Below are 17027 nucleotides of genomic sequence, written 5' to 3'. Positions count from 1 at the left end.
CAGGAGGAGCAGCCCCCGGGATTCTGTCCTGGCAGGTTTTTTTTTTTAGTACAAGCTACATTTGCATGGAAACAGGATTCATTCCCAGTTCCAAAGCAGCTCGTGTTTATTACCCCTAAATAAAACCCTAACTCCCCCCAGTCACTACGATGGAGTGACATGTGGCAACATGACACATGAAGACTGCGGGGTGTGAGTGCCTTCGTGTTCTTAGCAAGCGATCGGACTGAGCCTGTCTGTAGACTTCGATCTCTGCTAGGCAGAGGGGAACGAAGGGAAACAACCCTGCAGAGCCGTTTCATTTTCAATTAGCAGCAAGAATCCAGGTCTTCGACCTTTCTCGCTCGCTATGCCCAAGCGCTACGATGTTAACATAGAAGATGTCACACACACACACACACACACACCCCGTCTCTGGGCAGGAGAAAGGCAGATGCAGTATTAGATGCTATCACGAAAGCACTTGGCATTATCGGCTTGCAGTGCGACCCCCGAAGACAGCGACCGCTGTGGGTGGAGACAGCGAGCTTGAGAGCCGGCAGCTGGGGGACTGCACAGCCCGATCTGGATCCCGTGAGACCAGTGGGGCACTAAGAGGTGTGGGGAGCTGAGGAACCCAAGCTGCCAGATGCACCAGGAGAACGAGTGTGTCTTTATACGAAGCTTCTCCGTGCATAAGAAAGACCGGAAGGCCACGCGCAGAGATTTGACAGAGGCTGGGTCCGGGTATAGAGGTGAGGATCACCCAATTTTTGTGTTGTTGTTTTTTTGTAATCTGTGCTTTTCTGTGTTTTCCAAGTTATCTTCATGGAGCATGCAATCCTTTTGTAATTAAAATATTATAATTTGTTTAAGAAGAGATGTACTCCTAAGAGCATGCTCTCCAGGAAAGCAGGAAGGTTCATGGGGTGAGCGCATGGGGTGGCGAGGGACCGTGGGCTGGAAGCAGGAGGGGAAGTCAAGATGTCTTTCGAAATGCACACATGAGGGGCAAGGCACAGGACTGGTTTTTTCCTGGCCACCTCACCCCCCCTCCTCCTCCCCACTGAAAAAAAAAAAAATGGCCCAAACCTTCGATTCCCTCCTTTTGGACCTAATGTTTGTGTTTCCCCTAAATTCATGTCGAAGGCCTAATCCCCACTATGATGGCGTTTAGAGGTGTGGCCTTTGGGAGATAGTTAGGTCATGAGGGTGGAGCCCTCATAAAGGAGATCAGTGCCCTTATTTAAAAAAAAAAAGACACAAGAAAGATGATCTCTCTCCTCCACGGGAGGACACAGCATGAAGGCGGCGGCCGTCTGCACGCTGGGGAAGAGCATCCTCACCAGACGCTAAATTTGCCAGCACCTTGATCTTGAACTTCCAGCCTCCAGAACGGTGAGTAAATAAACGTCTGTTATTTAAGCCCCCTGGTCTTTGGTATTTTCTTACGGCAGCCCGAACAGACTAAGAAGGAAACAAGAATATGGAAGAAAGAAACAGGCTGGGATGAAGACGTGGCTCCAACCACGACTAGGAACAGATGCAGTCACCTGCCCACGTGCTCATCGCCTGCTGCACGCCAGGAACTGGCTGACCTCAGAGAAGCCACCTGGGGGGACTGTTTAAATGCAGATCCCTTGGGCCCCCCCCCCCATCCACTAAACTGGGAAGTGTGGAGCGTGGGTGCGTTTGAGGACCAGTGGAGAGACAAAAGATGAAAGAAACGGCCGATTGCGAAGGAGCTATGAGCAAATCTTGCTCCTCATACAAAAGAGGGGTGCATTTCTGTCGTGGGGGCATGGGGATGGGTCAGGAAGGCTTCTCTCTGAGAACTGGAGTGTGTGCGGTACTCAAATGTCTTGGGGACAGACAGACTTGGCTCTGTCACTTACTAACCACTGGATTGGTTGATACGTCTCCTTGGACATTTTTAATCTACAGATTTCCCACTCTGATCTTCCTTTTGGATTCTTGGTGGAATAATTGTCGAAGAAACAGATTGATGGTCCCACAGACTGATCTTTTTTAGGAACAGTCTGGTGGCATTACTCCCCACCTCAAATCCTTCCCGGATGCCCCGTGAACACAAACAGTTCTAGAAAATTCATGAGCATAAGAATCACCTGGGAGTCTTGCTACCATCCGGGTTGTCCAGCCCCTCCTCCACACGTTCCAGTTCCACAGGTAGGTGCAAACGACCTGGACTCGACATTCTCAGGAAGCCCCCTGGTAAATGTGAAGCGGGTGGCCCGCAGAGCCCACGCCCAGGAAACCCTGCCCCTCCCCCAGCTAACACCCAACGGCACGTCTACATTAAGCTTCCTAGGGGCGCCATAGCAAAGGATCACAAGCTGGTGGCTTAAAGCCAAAGAAATGTATTCTTTCGTGATTCTGGAAGCCGGAAGTCTGAAAGCGTGTGCCAGCAGGAACATACTCCCTCCAAAGCCTGGAGGGAAGACTCTTCCCTTGCCTCCCCAGCTTTGGTGTTGCCGGCAATCCTCGGCCTTCCTTGGCTGACGGATACAGCACTCCGGTGTCCGCCTCCATCATCACATGGCCTTCTCCCTCCGTGTCTGCATCTCTGTATCTCGTCTCATAAAGACACCAGTCACGGGGATTAGGACCTCACCTTAACTCATGAGAAACTAAACATGCGAACAGACAACGAACAGACCATACGTAAAAACAGCACTCTGACACCCAATCTGCAGGCAATCCAGGAAGCCAGCTCACTGTATGACAGGACCTAAGGCCCCTTACACCTTGGCTTTGGCCTTGCCAGCCTTGTCCTCTCCCATACTCTATTTGCCTTCCACACCAAACTACATTCTCTGCCCCCAAGGGGACACCTGCTCTGCTGTCGGGACCCGCAGCACATTACACTGAAACCATCTGCATGTCCCCACCAGATGTCGTATCCTGCCGAGCAGAAGTGGCCTGTCCTTCGTCTCTACATCCAGTGTGCCCAGCACAGTGCCTCGTATGTAAAGGTGCTTGATAAATAGTCATAGTTAAACTGCACGGCCAAGCATGTGATTCCCGGCTCGTCCACCTAAAAAATTTCTGCTCATCCGTTCACATCGCCCTCCAGGATGGGCATGAGGGTTACCTGGTGAGGGCTTCCTGGCCCCACCCACCCAGGCAGAAGCAGGATTCCCGCGACATTTCACACGCCGGTCTGTCAATGTCTGTCTCCCCCCAAGTAAGTGAACTCACGGAAGGCTGGCACGTGTCATCTCTTTTACCCACAGCAAGAAATATGGTGTCTGGAAATGCGTAAATACTCAAAAAGTATTTGTTATATGGATGACTCTTGGACCAAAAAAAAAAAAGTCTCTCAGATTCTTCCTGCTTCTTCCATACGCACCGCACGCCCACACCCACACACCTGCTAACGTCTGCAGGCACTGCCATGAGTAAGCGCTTCTCCAAACACGCAGCGAGACCAGCCCCCTTTGCTACCCAAGTCCATCATTCCTCCCATCTCTTCGGTCTCCCTCTGCGTCTTTCTCGCTCCTGTTACGTATAACATTTACCACCGTTTAAAAAACCTCTCTTCCTGTTACACAGATACGACATTGACCACTATTTAGAAAGCCAGATACGGCCCTCCGGCCGATGCCGTCTCTCTCCTCATCTCAACTGAGCAGCTGGGAGAAATGACTGCACTCGCCGGGCACGACACAACCGCCTCTCCATCCTGCCCTCCGCCCCGCGCAGCACGCTGCCATCTGCCTCCTGCCCACGCCCCGTCCCGGGGCTCCAGCGACTCCCTGGATGTTAAACCCACCGTTCAGCGTTCAGTTCTCTGCTTCCCTAACCCGCTCCCTCGCCAGCTAAGACGACGCTCGGGCTCCCTGCCCGCTTCTCCCTCTCTCCGTCTCTCTGTCTCTCTGTCTCTGTCTCTCTCTCTTCCTCTCTGTCTCTCTGTGTGTCTCTCTCTCATCTTTCTATCTCTCTACCTCTAGCTCTCTCTCTCTGTCTGTCTCTTAGAGGACCCATCTCTTAAATGTTGGCGTACCCCATTCTCCCCTCTTCTCGCCCGCATACCCTCCCTGGGTGACCTCATTTATTCCCTCGCTTCCAACTATCCCCTGTAGCTAATAACGTCCAAATTTAAATGACTAGCTCAGTTTTTTTTTTCTTCCAAGACATCTAGACACATAGATCGAGCCATCTGCTAGGCACTTCCCGTAGCTGTCCCACAGCACCCCAAACTCCGCACGCCAAGACGGAACGCACTCTCTCCTGCCCACAACGTGCCCTCGTCCTCCTGGCCTCATATGGTAAATGGTACCAGGGAAGGTACCATCCTGTTGCTGGAGCTGGAAATCTCCAGCCGGGGATCCTCATCTTCCCTCTGCACCGCCACACTGCCCCCGCCCCCGCCGCCCCTACATCCAGTAAGCCGCCAGGTCCCCAGAGTCTTCCCACACAGCTCTCAAAAGTGTGGCCCTTTGCTGCAGTTGGAGGCTCCACAGCTCTGTCCTGAATCACCCAGAAGCCTTTTAACACTTTGATCTGCTCTCCCGTACTCAGGCCAATCGTCCCCATGAAAGGAGAAACAGTTCACATCACACTCCCAATTAATTCCTCAAAGTCTCCCTATTTCTTCCAGCATAAAATTCACACTCTTCAGCATAATGTATAGAGCGTAGGCCCATCTGCCTGTACAATCTCGGCTCCTGCCATTTATCCCCACTTTACTCTGTGGCCCCATCATAATGACTTTCTGCCTGTCACAGGCTCCTCTTGGCATTTGTCTTTGCATTTGTTGCTCCCTCTGCCCAGAGCACTTTTAAGTTCCTTCTCTGCTCTAAAATCTCCTACTCACCCTTCAAGCCTCAGCCCAGGGGCCTCTGCTCTTGACATCCTTCCCTAACTACTCCATCACCAGCTGGGTGTGAGGCCCTAGCTTTGCGTCCTTAGTACAGCCTCTGTGCATATATCGTGACGAATGTGTTTGTATCTTATTCAGACGGGACCCGGCACATAGGGGTGTTCAACAGATTTGGCTGAGTGAATAGACGGACAGACGAGGAAACAGAAGAGGCAGGAGACAGGATAAGGCAGCACATTGGAAGGGAGATTCGAAGAAGAAAGAGTTTCAAGAAGTAGGAGGTAGTCAGTCATATCATTTGGCCCTGAAGACCAGCTGACAATCAGCTGCGAGTGTGTAGTACTCTAACTAGAAAGAAGTTGCATTTCTGCACATCCAAGCAAACTTCTCCTCTTTGTTAGTTGTAGTCCCAGCTCCCAGCAAAGGACTGTGCTCGTCAGAGGCTAAGCCGGCCCAGAGTGAAAGGATAGGCAGGCATCATACCAGTTCCGCTTTGGTCTGGGCCCTTCTGTGGCCACCATCCTACCACTACCAGATTAATGAATGTGAGCCACAAGAGTAGGCAGCAAGTCATCCTGCGGGGAGGGCTCCAGCAGGGAGCTGATCTGAGCTCAGTGAACACTTAGCAAACGAAATCAATCATCAAGTCCGAAGCCAACCAACTCACGAATACTTGGCCGGTTAAAAAACCGTCAAATAAACGAAAACTAAAAACAGTCACGTGGATAGGCAAACAAAATACAACCAAACAAAACCCCAAGTGCAGACCACCTGTAAAGACATCTCTGAAGTGACACGAGATGAGTCCTCAGATGAGAGCTACGCTGACTTAGAGGACAATAGGTCCCGACTGGGCAGAAGGACAAAGGGATCCAGGAAGAACGCCTCCAAGTCAAATACACTTAGAGAAGATTTTCAACTCTGTCTGATTTGGGGGATGAATTATGGATAGTTACATAGAAAAGCAAGCAAGTTTTTTTTTTTTTTTAAAGAGGCAATCATTAACTCCAGGGAAAACAAAAGCGTCTACAAGAAAGAAGAGGCCAGCAGAGAAAAGCGCTGGGCTCAGCTTTAAGGAATATTGACATAGTTGTAATAATGCAAACGCTGACCGGTGATTTAACAAAAAGGATGTTTACTATACTGAGAGGGAAGGGGGTAGGGAAATTCATTGCACAGCTGGTGAGTTGGGGATTTTTTTTTATAGTAGGAAGTCAAAAAAATCTGAAACAGAAATATCGAGAAATAGAGGTGCAACTGTGTCGTTTGTGAACGTGAGAGGTTAAATAAGTAGAAGAAACAGCAAAAAGAATTCAAAGTGTTTGCCCTTTGGGAATAATGTATCAGGAATCGAGAACGTCGGATCCGGACGGAGTCTGCTGTTTTTCATCAGAAGCTTAATCCTACTATTTGACTTTTTGACTATATACACATATATTTTTTTATAAAAACAAAAAGAGTTTACTGTCCAAACAGATCCTTCATCAGCTTGTCCTGAAGATCAGCATGTATTACTGGCATATATTTTACTATCTGGATCTCAAATTATAGAGAATGATATCATGTTAGAAGAAATTAACCAGGATGAGTAACTCAAGCCCACTAAGCAGCCTCTGCCCACTCAGGGCTCCAGTGCTACCCTCCCGCCCCACTACAGAAATGCATCAAATGCTTGGTAAGCCATGAGCCACTAATTGCTTTTTGATGGAGCGCCAGCTCTGTGGCAAGGCACCAAAAACGGGGACAAAGACAGTTTCAGAGACGACAACCCTTTACAGCCTCTCTCCTGTGTGCGGGATATAAGAGTCCATGAAAAAAAAAAATCATCTGATTTCCGAAAGGCTCACAGAGGCACATCAAATGTAATTATTGCCCCACACGCTCTTTGAGCACTTGCTAAGGATTTAGGAGGTGGGAGCTTCTGAGTTCCCTCCCTTTGTGAGGACACCATCAGAAGTTCAAGTACAGAACTGAGAAAGCATGTTTTCTTCCCTCTTCTCTGATACGCTCTTTTCGTTTATGGGATGGATGGATGGATGGATGGATGGATGGATGGATGGAGAGATGAAGGCGTGCGCTTCTGTAGGATGGTCGTGTATAGACATCATCTTCAGAAGCACGGGCCCATTGTCAGCTGCCTGTTTTACCTTTTTGGTTTGTTTCTTTGTGCCAATGACCTCGCCATACATCAAGTGAGTCTTGGCTATTTCCAAATAGTCTAACGGGATATCTAATAGGGCTAAAAAGTGCTCATTTTGGAAAACTCAGTATGCATTCAACATCGCCATCGCCAAATCGTTTTTAGAACTCCTCTTTGAAAATTCTCTTTGGAGTCCAAAGTGGAATGTTTAGAATAGACTCGTGGTGCCAAATCATCATTTTTCAGGGATCTGTCTGGTTTTTAGAACCAGCCATACTCTGGAGAGTCGTTTAAAATTTGTATATGCCATGTATGTGTAAAAAAGTTGCATGGAAAAAAAGTAATTTTAAAATTCTATTTAAATGAGCTTATTATTGAAAGAATCCTGAAGTGCGCCCTTCCGCAATGTCCCTCAGTGATGACAAGGCCCATCTCCCCTGTCACCTGCTCTGTCTGGTCAGGTTAGGACCCGGCAATGAACTTGCCCACCTCTACCAGGAGCAAAAAACACTTCCTATGCCTCGAATCCAATTATTCAAAATGGTTCCGGGTTCCAGCAGGCTAGAAACAAAACCTGGGAACTGTCAAGCTTCACAACCCCAAATAAAAGAGTCTTGCCAGGGAGGAAGATTAAGTGATCTGAAGTGGCACAGAGAAATTAGTTTGGGGCAGCAGCCATGGAGACAATCTGTCAGAGGAGAGATCAGGCTGCAGAAGGAGAGGGGTGTGTGGGAGAGGGTGGAGGAAAAAGAGGGACCACCAAAGGGAGCTGTCGGGAGGGACACGGGAATGACTTGCGGGGCGTGGAAGCCTAGGGTCCCCCGTCGCCAGTCCAGCCATCTGCTCTGGGGCGGGTGGGCAGGCACTGCGAAGCCTGCAGACTGGCAGCTGAACCAGCAAACAAAGCCAACGGGCTGGCTCCTTTGCAAGGGAGAAGAGAGAGGCCGCCACTCAACTCTCGCCTTGGAAAGCAGCCAAGTCCCATCGCCAGGGCCTCTCGGGACTCAGGGCAGCTCCTCCTGGTTCTGAAGCCATGTCAATGTTCACAGGTCTCCACGTGGCCACCTCTTACAGAGAGGAAGGGGACTCTGTCCTCTTTGCCTTCCAGAAACTTCTGCCCCACTCAGTGACAGCCTCACTTGGACTTCAGCACACAGCCCAAGAACAGGCACCAAGCTCCCTGAGACAGCTCTTCGTGGCCCTTCTCCAAGTCCGTTTGGCTGTAAGAACTCCCCGTGTAGAATTTGCAGCCACCCTCAGCACCTCCTCATCTCAGCCCGGGCAAGGCGGCAAGAAGCCGCGGCTGCCTCGCTCCCAGCAGACCACCCCGATCTCACAGAGGGGCCCTGGAGAAAGGAGACTATCCTTGTCACTGATGCCAGAGGGGACACAGCCTGCTACAGAAGAAGAGCCAGGGGGCCTGCCTCTTCCGGAAGACTTCAGGGTCTGCTGCAAACGGCTGGGTCCCAGGCACTGTGATCAGTCCGATTCTGTCGGGGCTGCATCCCAGCCCTGGACTGACGGGAGGGTGGGGAGGGAAGAAAGAGAGGAAAAGAAAGGCTGAGGGGTGGGCCGTTGGGCCCCATCCTGCAAGGCAGGGTGCCCAAGCTGTGCAGAGGCCTGGTGGGGTGGTGCGTTCTGTGTGCTCACCCCACCCTGAGGACAACAGAGGAACTGCAGCCTCTGTGGACTCAGGATTCAAATCTACCAACAGCAGTTACAGGATCAGCTCCAGGCAGAGTCCCTGGAGGACAGAGGCCCTTCAGCAGCGGGAATTCCTGACTCTAGGGTTGCCGGCTACACACTCTGCCATCAGACAGCCGCTCTGGGAGAGCAGACCCCTCCTCCGACGTCAGGGCAGCTCCACTTGGAGACCCTCTCCTGCAGGCTGTGCCTCCCCCAACCTTCTTAAAATGTAATTATTCTGTGTCCCATTAAGGATGAATTATCATTTTTAGCCACTGGGGCAGGAAGAAAAGGACAAGAAAAATATCTAGAGCCAGAAGGAGTTATCCATGAAGAAAGGATGCAGTAAGGTAAGGTTCCTCGCCACGGTCCCCAGCTGCTGGTGACACACAGGCGCACAGCCCCTGGTCCAGTGCAGCGATGCTCTAATGCTGGCCAGGATGAAATCTGGCTCTGCTCTTCCCTGCTCTAAATACAAACGAAACCACTGAGACAGACCCATCTTCCGGTTCCGGCCCATTTGTGCAATTGCCACCCACCTCTCACGCACTGCAATAGGCCCGTTCCTACAAGAGGCAGTGCATCTGCAGGGGGCACTTGCCAAAGGACACCAACGTCCTGCCCCATCTCACGCTGATGTCCCACTATGAGACCAGGGTGCTTGCTACTCAACAGAGCTTTTCCTTATAAGGGGAACACTCTGGTTCCATCTGCCAGGAGGGCAGAAGTGCCCAGCCCCGAAGTCTGCATACACCCTGCCCAGGGCTCCTTCTACCTGCCTTGAACAGGATTCTTGGAATTATGGGATGCACCATGAGCCCACAGTGGCCCTGGAGTAAAGAAATGGAGTTGCTTGTTGTCAGACCCGGGACAGATTTGTTACTTCCCAGATCCAAAGTCCTCCACCTTTAAAATGAGAAGGTTTAACTATCAGTGGTTCCCAGCTCTAGCTGACAGTGAAGTTATCTAGAGAGATTTAAAACTTGACCGGACCCCATCCCAGGTTCATTACATCAGAACAAGTGAGAATGGACCAAAGCATCTTCAGTTGTTAAAACTCCCCAGGTGTTTCTGAAGTGCAGCGTGCTCTCTGAGACCCATTTGACTTCTGTGGGTCTATAAATCCAACCCTACAGGCAGGTCCCTTTCACAGGGAGAGGCTTGCCTGAAGAGCAGGCTAATTTAGCAATTCAGTATTGGGGGGCTGGGGGTCAGACCACACAGCAGGAAAGCACCAGACACTTGTTACCCAGCTCAGTTTGGAAAGGGTAGCGAAAGGTGGTCTTAGGAGTCCTAAATGCTTGTCAGGGCCTCAGAGAACTTGGAAGTAATCCAGAACTCATCAACAGACACCCTGAGGGATAAACTGAAGAGAGAAGACTTAAAACAATGAAGGCTATGCATGGGTGGAAGAAACGGTCCCTTCTCCACCTCAGTCAGCCTCTGAGATTGAGTGGTCAGGGAAAGGGAGAAGCCCCTTCTCCAGCACGGGTTACTCCGTCAGTCGTGCTTGGTACCTGGGGGAGCAGAGAAGTTAAGCTCCGTCACTCAGGAGCTGTGTGACCTTGGGCCAGGTACTTAACCTCTCTGTGCCTCGGTTGCTTCATTCGCAAATGGAGATAGTAGTAATGGTGCCATGCACGCTTCACAGAGTTTCAGTGACATTAAGTGAGCTCACATAAAGTGTCCTGTACAGTGCCTGGCACACGGTGAGCGTTCAGTAAGTGTTAAAAATTATTCGCAGGGAAGGTTCCCATGGCTGAATTAATTGAGGAAACACTGGGTTTAAGATAAAGAGGTTTCTTCACGGCAAGACTTCTCAAAATAACAATATTAGTAATAATAATGGTACGTACCTCAAAGGTTGAGAGGATTAAACGAGATAATGGATGGGTGAAACGCTCGGCTCCCCCATGAGCATGATGGATGCTTAGTAAATGTTACCTGTGAGCGTTACTGATGAGCGCGGTGGATCCAACGGGAGGAGAGGGCGTGCAGCGCTTCCCAGACATCGCCTCTTCCTCTACAGAGCATCTCGCAGCATCAGTGCTCTAGGAAGCACAGTCTGGGGAAAAAAATCACAGGCGGATGGCCACATGTTTTGCGACTCCTTTACCAAGGAACTGAACAAGAGGACTCAGGCCAGGGTGACAGCTGCAGCATTCTGGTCCTCACGGAGAATGTACTGGTGGAGGAGAGGGGCTGGGCCGGGTGCTGGGAAGAGCTGGTAACGTCCTCCAGCCTTCACACACCACGGGGGTGGGGTGGTGTCCTTGCAGGAAGGGCACGCGTCTGCAGTCCCGAAGAGCTGGCTCAACTCTTGGCTTTCCTGACTCTCTAGCTGGGTGGCCTTGGGGAAGTCGCTGGGCCTCTCTGAGCCTGGTTTCTTCACCTGTATAAGGATGGGGCGGGGCCATGAACCCGAGAAGCTGCAATCTCAATTTCGGTAAAATGCAGATGATTTGTGAGTGACAAGGGACAGAACAGCTGAAGAGGAAGTCCACGTCATATGATCATGACTCTGGGGACCTGCTGTTCCTCTGCACATCTGTACGCTCTCCACACCAGGAACACTCCACGCCCATGGAAACGGCGAACCGCAGTCCTGACATTCCCGTGGAGACGACGAAAAACCGCGTTGGCTGCTCGGCTCGGTACCCGCCACTCCCGACTGGGTCCAACCCTCCTCCAAGGCTTTCCCGCGCTCCTCGAGGCTGCACTGCAAGGCTCACTTCCACTAAACTCACTGCAGGGTGACAACTTCCCCCGTCAAATTGATTAAGCCGCTAAGAGACATCATGACCTCTGTGGTCATGATGTCGTGTGCCTAGGCTATGAACTTGTCACCAAAAGAGTGAACCGAGCGGCATCTCCCCGGGGTTCCCGGCTGAGCACCGGCCTGGCCCTTGGTCCTGCTCCTGTTCTTAATTTCCTGCTGTCTATTGTCTCTCTGATAACCGCTGAAAGAGGGAAGGGTATTATTGAATTGCTTTAAAGATATCGGACAAGCCATTACGGAGGTTATCTGCTTCCCAACCCCTCGATTTCTCTGGCTCAAGGTTTGGTTACTTAGCTACTAACCGAGCTGACAGGAAGGAGAGGCAGCCCCGATGTGACGGTGTAGTGTGGCTTCCTTCAGCAGATGGAGGAGAAAGTCAAAAGAACAGCCCTTGGGAGTCAGACAGGGACCTGGAGCCTGAAGGTGGCTGCCGAGTACAGGTGGCAGCAAAGTGAGACGATTCTTTTGAGACATTCAAAGTGGGAGGAGGAGGCCTGCATCACCTGGACAGAATCAACAATTGTTCTAGAGTACACATTTTCTGCTGCCAAGGCCAACGTGGTTCAGACCCCTTTCACCCAGCCCTGCAGAAGAGACCGCTGTGCCTAGATGGGGCCACCCACCTTGACACATGGGGAGAGTGAGAGGGAAGACTTCACATGTGAAGGGGCGGGGGGCTTTCACTGTATCCGATCATCCGAGATAAGGAGCCTTGTTGGAGGAAGTCACTGAGAAGACATGGCCACCAGGTGACCTGAGAGCTGGACCCTGGTAACCAGAGGTTCCTCTCTTGCTCCCTTGTCCTTGGAATGTATGTTCCACCCACTGTTCCCATACTAGGAGCCACTCACTTCAAGGACGCACCCTTGAGAGGGCAGTGTGTCCTTGAGACCACCTGGACGGTATACATGGCTGACCCCTGGTAAAGCCTCTATATAAATTTTAAGATGCTGATGGAGAGTATAGAGATCTGCTCGTCCTGCAGTGTCCCAAAGAAGCCTCCTGCGTAGGTTCCCTGGCTCATTAGAACCATCACCTACCAATCTGGAGTAGCCTGCCTCTCTCTTCAGTCTCTCTTCACCCTCCATGCACCGTGGGAGGTAGGAAATAGTCTCGAATCTCACCTGGAGGGCTCCGGAGGTTAGGAACCAACAAACATATGGAAGGCACCAACTCATTATGCAAAGTGCCTTGAAAAAAGTATTCAGCTGGTCCTCCGGAAGCAGTCATGTTAAAACTAAATATATACATATGATGCATTGTCTCATCAGGGGTGGGGGACGCTGAGAGTCAGTGGTTCATTTCTTAGATAGATAACACAGAGGAATTTGAGGGTGCGGTGGGCACCTCCTGGAGCTTCCTTTTCCTCCTCTTTCCCGGAAACCAGTTGAATCATTGGTTTGAACACCATTGGGAATGGGTGCTGTGGCAGCTGTGTCCCTGACCGTGTGGAGCTCTCCTGCGCTTAATTCAGCTCTGCCCTCCCTCTTCCAGCTAATGGTGAGCAGGGCACGCCTCTGCTAGGGAGCTTTCGGCCCCAGCCCCTCCACCCTGCGCACCTGCATCCAGAGAGGAGCTGGCTCTCAGCCAGGCTGGGACATGAGGGAACCCCTGGCTCAGCTTCCATCGAGCCCCCCAGACTCCAGGACAGCAGATTCGAGTCCCATCATGACCTCAGAGACGAATCCAATGGAAACCCCTGCCTTCCACCCTCACAGTAGGTGACCCGAGATGCAGCGGGTACCCCCAGAGGCAGTGTGGTCCAGATGACTGCTACCTTACCTTACTTAGCCCATGGTTCCCTTCCCCGGTCACTCGTCCATCTCTACGGCTCACCCTACCTGCTGAACAGCCTGTGACTTTAACTTTCCACTGGCGAACTGGAAATCACATAATAGGATGGACGAAGCAGCTGAGCCTAGAGAGAAAACTGTAGTTGGCATCTGCTTTCTGTTTCCCATTCTCTAAAACTGTACTGGGGATAGTGTGTGTGTTATTATTAATATGTGTGTGTTATTGTGTGTGTGTGTGTGTATTATTATTATTATTGTTGTGTGGTGTGTGTGTGGCCTTTGTGTGTGTATTATTATTATTGATACATTGGTGTGTGTGTACTTGGAGAAGGATAAGGAAGAAGAGGCTGCAGAATCGATTATGACTTATTAAACTATTGGAACGCAGGCTGAATGAATCATCACTCAAAAAATAAGGAGCCGCAACCTGATGCGGCACTGCTCCCCTTCTCGCATGCTCCCCTTTGCTCCCTCACAGCAGGAACGGGGAGGGGCTGTGCTGGCTTGGACCAGCAGGTGCCAGCGGGCAGCTTAAGGAAGGGCCACTACGCCTCCAAGCTGTGGAAAGCTGGGACAGTTGGGCTGAGTCGCTCGGTGCTGAGCCTCTGTCTGCTCCTTGAACCCAAGTGCAGGCTCACACAGTGTGCTGTGGGACGTTGGGGACTGCACGGAGCAGGGTGCCCCCCACGCATTTCCTCCTTGCCCTTCCCCTGGCCCGACGCCCAGAGATGACCCACAGTAGATAGCTCTGTAAACCTGTCTGACCGAGATGCCAGAGGTTCCCCCCACCCCAAACAACTGTGGATCACCCCTCCCTCCGCCACCACTCCAGCTGCCTGGAATACGCTGGGTGAAAAAGAACCAATTCTGTGAATCAGAAGGCAAGCAGCGTGGGTGCTGCCACAAGCCTTGGGGAGGCTTACTGAAGTCGCTTGACCCCTCACGCCCCCGCATGCGGGTCCCCCCTCCACACGCCTGTGAGCTGTGCCCGCGGCCACCAGCAGGATCCTCCACCCCGCTCACGGCCGTCCTCCCCCAGGACCTGGCGGGCGGAGCGAAGCTGCCATGACGTAACGGAGGGGGGGCGTGGGGAAATGTGCCGAGGGGCCGGGGCTCCACAGGGCCAGTCCAGGCGGCGCAGCCACCAGCCACCTGCACCCAGCGCCTCCGTCCGCGGCTCGGCGCCCGGGGTCTGCGCACCCGCCGGGCTCTCGGAGGCGCAAGGAGCGAGCGGGAGGCGGCAGGTGGGGACGCCCATCGCCGAGTGCCGGCCAAGCTGCTGCGCGCCCGGCGCACTGCCGGGCTGGGGGCAGCCGCTGGGTGCCGACGAGCTGAGCTAGCAGATTGCAGCGGAAAAGCAAAGGTGAGGGGTGTGTGTGTGTGTGTGTGTCAGAGAGCGAGAACCAGTCGCGCACTTGGGCACCTGGGTGCATCCGCGGCGCACCGCGAGGTCCCAGTGCGCGGTCCTCCGCGCTCGTGCCATTTGGGGGTGATTTGGCTGGGAATGAATGACTGCGGGTGTCCCGGCGTGAGTCGGGGTTGTGGATCGCGTGCGCTGGACCCGACGGGTCCGGACGCACGGCCGCAGGTCAGTGTACGTGGCGTGCGCCCTTGTCCGGTCCTCGTGCCCCCGCCGAGCGGCCAGGTGGGTGCTGCAGCAGAGACAACTTCTCTCCCAGCCGCCTTCAAAGGGGCCCGACGCGTGGAGAGCGAGGCCGACGAGGGGTCGCTGCCCGGGGCCCTGCGGGCGCGCACCCCGTGCCCGAGGCTCTGAGGCGCAGGCGGCGGAGCCGAGTCAGGAGACAGGAGGGGCTTGGCTTCTCTCTGTTCCTCCCCGCCCGGGTGGGGGACGCATCCCGGACGGTCTTAGGGTCCGATTGCCCGCCGCGCGGGGGGAGAGGACAGTTTGCCGAGGTCTGGAGAGAGACCGCGGAGCGCCTGGCGTCCCGGAGCCGCCAGTCGAGTCCCCGGGCGCTGACGCCCACTCTCAGGCGTCTCTGCCGCCTCGCCCCTCCTTTGTGTTTAGAGACGGGGGTCCTGGCATGACCGTCTTCAACCTCCCCCTCGTCCTCCTGGAAATTGCAGGGGATTCCTTAGGAAACCCTTGGGGCTGAGGGTCAGCGAGTTAGATGGCCAGAGGGAGGATTTTCTGTGCCAGCTCGGGGAACCAGCTGGGCGGTCTCGAGTCTCACCTCTCCCCTGCCCTTGGCCAGCGCCTCCTGGGCGCTCTAGCGCCCACAGTGGCCTGCATCTGTCTCTCCCCGCCAGTAGGGCTCACGCTCCAGCCACCCCAGATCCACTCGGGTTTAGCAAACCCTGAGAGAAGACGGGGTGGGGGCTGAATAACAGAAAGATATTGGAGAGAAAGGAAAAACGGAAGCGCAGTAGGATTCCAGCACATACCCCCCACCCCCCCCCCGCCCCACCCCATGCTTGCAGGGCTCATCCTGACACTCAGTTCTGAGGCTGGTAACCACAGCCCCTCTGGGAAGGGCTGGGGATGGTGAGACCATTCTCACCCTCCTCTCCAACAGAGCTGGGACCCAGTGTCAGAGAAAACCAACAGCCAGCCATTTCCACTGTCTAACAGTTCTTAGGCTGGAAAAATTAAAAAGCACGAAACCGAACTCCCTGTGCATTTAATTTAACCACAATTCAACAATATTGACTGCCTGGCATTGAACTCCAACTTCGATGAAGCCTGAATGAAGCAGAAGTCGCTCAGAGACCTGAGGCAGCTGACTTCATTGCTGATGAAATAAGACTCACTGTGATTTACATTCACGTCTTCCTTGGGGAAGACTTCCCAATCCAGACTGGCTTTCCAGCTGACCACCTCTGCCACCTTCACCAGGCACTGAACCCCATCCATTGTTGCCTCTCTCAAAAGTGGAGAGATGCTACTTCTCAGCCTATTTTGGAAAAAAAAAAAAAAAAATGACCCCATGCAGTTCCAACGTATTGAGACTCCAGCCAAAAAAGCAGAATTAAGGCTGGAGGTCAGCATTCAACCCTTCCTCGCATGCCTGCACCACCATCGTCCCTCTACCAAAAGCACCACACAGGGCTTCGCAGCCCAGGGGTCTTCAGTCTAATCCAGACATTGGACTGTGACATTGCATGTTACACAGCCGAGACCCTGCAAATGCTAGTGACGAATCACACTCTAATGCAGGTGACTTAAATAGGATTCTGGGTCCGCAGAATTAAATTGATGAGACGGTTAGAAATGACAGCGGAAACAACTCAAGTTAATCTAGGGATATGAAAAAAATGGTTTCTTTACAGCTCCTGTTTTTAATAGCTGCCAGTTTATGCTTTTTACCCAATGCAGATATTAAATCCCAGGTCCCCCAAAGTACTTTGCAGAAAGGTCAGCCACAAAGCCCAGACTCCACTTTATAGACAGCGGGGCGAGTAGCACAGAAAGAACCCGCAATGCGCCTGGCAGCGCAAAATGAATCAGAGGCAAAGGTGGCCAAGGGTCCTCAAGAACTTGTGTGGCTGGCTAAGTCCCCTTTCAGTCATCAGGAGTCTCTCCAAGCACAAAGGAGCGATCTCCAGTCTTCACTCAGGCACCAGGAAAAGCGCCCTGCTCAGGGGACATGTGTCCACTAAGTGATTTATTCCCACTGTGTGCTGAACACGCCACCCCTTTACCGCCTTCCCTCTTCCTGGAATGACCTCCTTGCTTCAGCCTTGACATATGCAAGACCCAGCTCAAGCATTTTCCTCTTATGAAGCCTCCTGGGAATCCCCGAGGAGGGAAAGGCATTCTTAAGTCCTTTGTTCGCATCTCGATGCAAT

General features: G+C 52.6%; 1 protein-coding gene across 5 annotated transcripts in view; it reads right to left on the bottom strand.

The window, feature by feature from the left end:
• The window catches only part of SLC39A11 (solute carrier family 39 member 11), a 340928-nt gene that overhangs the window by 300810 nt on the left and 23091 nt on the right, over nucleotides 1-17027 (bottom strand). Inside the window, exon 2 of one of the 5 annotated variants that reach the window (XM_039859784.1) lies at nucleotides 10593-10713. The exons of the other annotated variants lie outside the window; for them this stretch is intronic. The gene's annotated coding sequence lies outside the window, so the exon portion shown is untranslated. The remainder of the gene's footprint in view (nucleotides 1-10592; nucleotides 10714-17027) is intronic. 5 annotated transcript variants of the gene reach the window in all.

Source organism: Pteropus medius, unplaced genomic scaffold (genome assembly GCF_902729225.1).
Source record: "Pteropus medius unplaced genomic scaffold, Ma_sr-lr_union100, whole genome shotgun sequence".
Taxonomy (NCBI): domain Eukaryota; kingdom Metazoa; phylum Chordata; class Mammalia; order Chiroptera; family Pteropodidae; genus Pteropus; species Pteropus medius.
The sequence above is the reverse complement of the archived record's forward strand: the minus strand, read 5'-3'. Positions and strand labels throughout refer to the sequence as shown.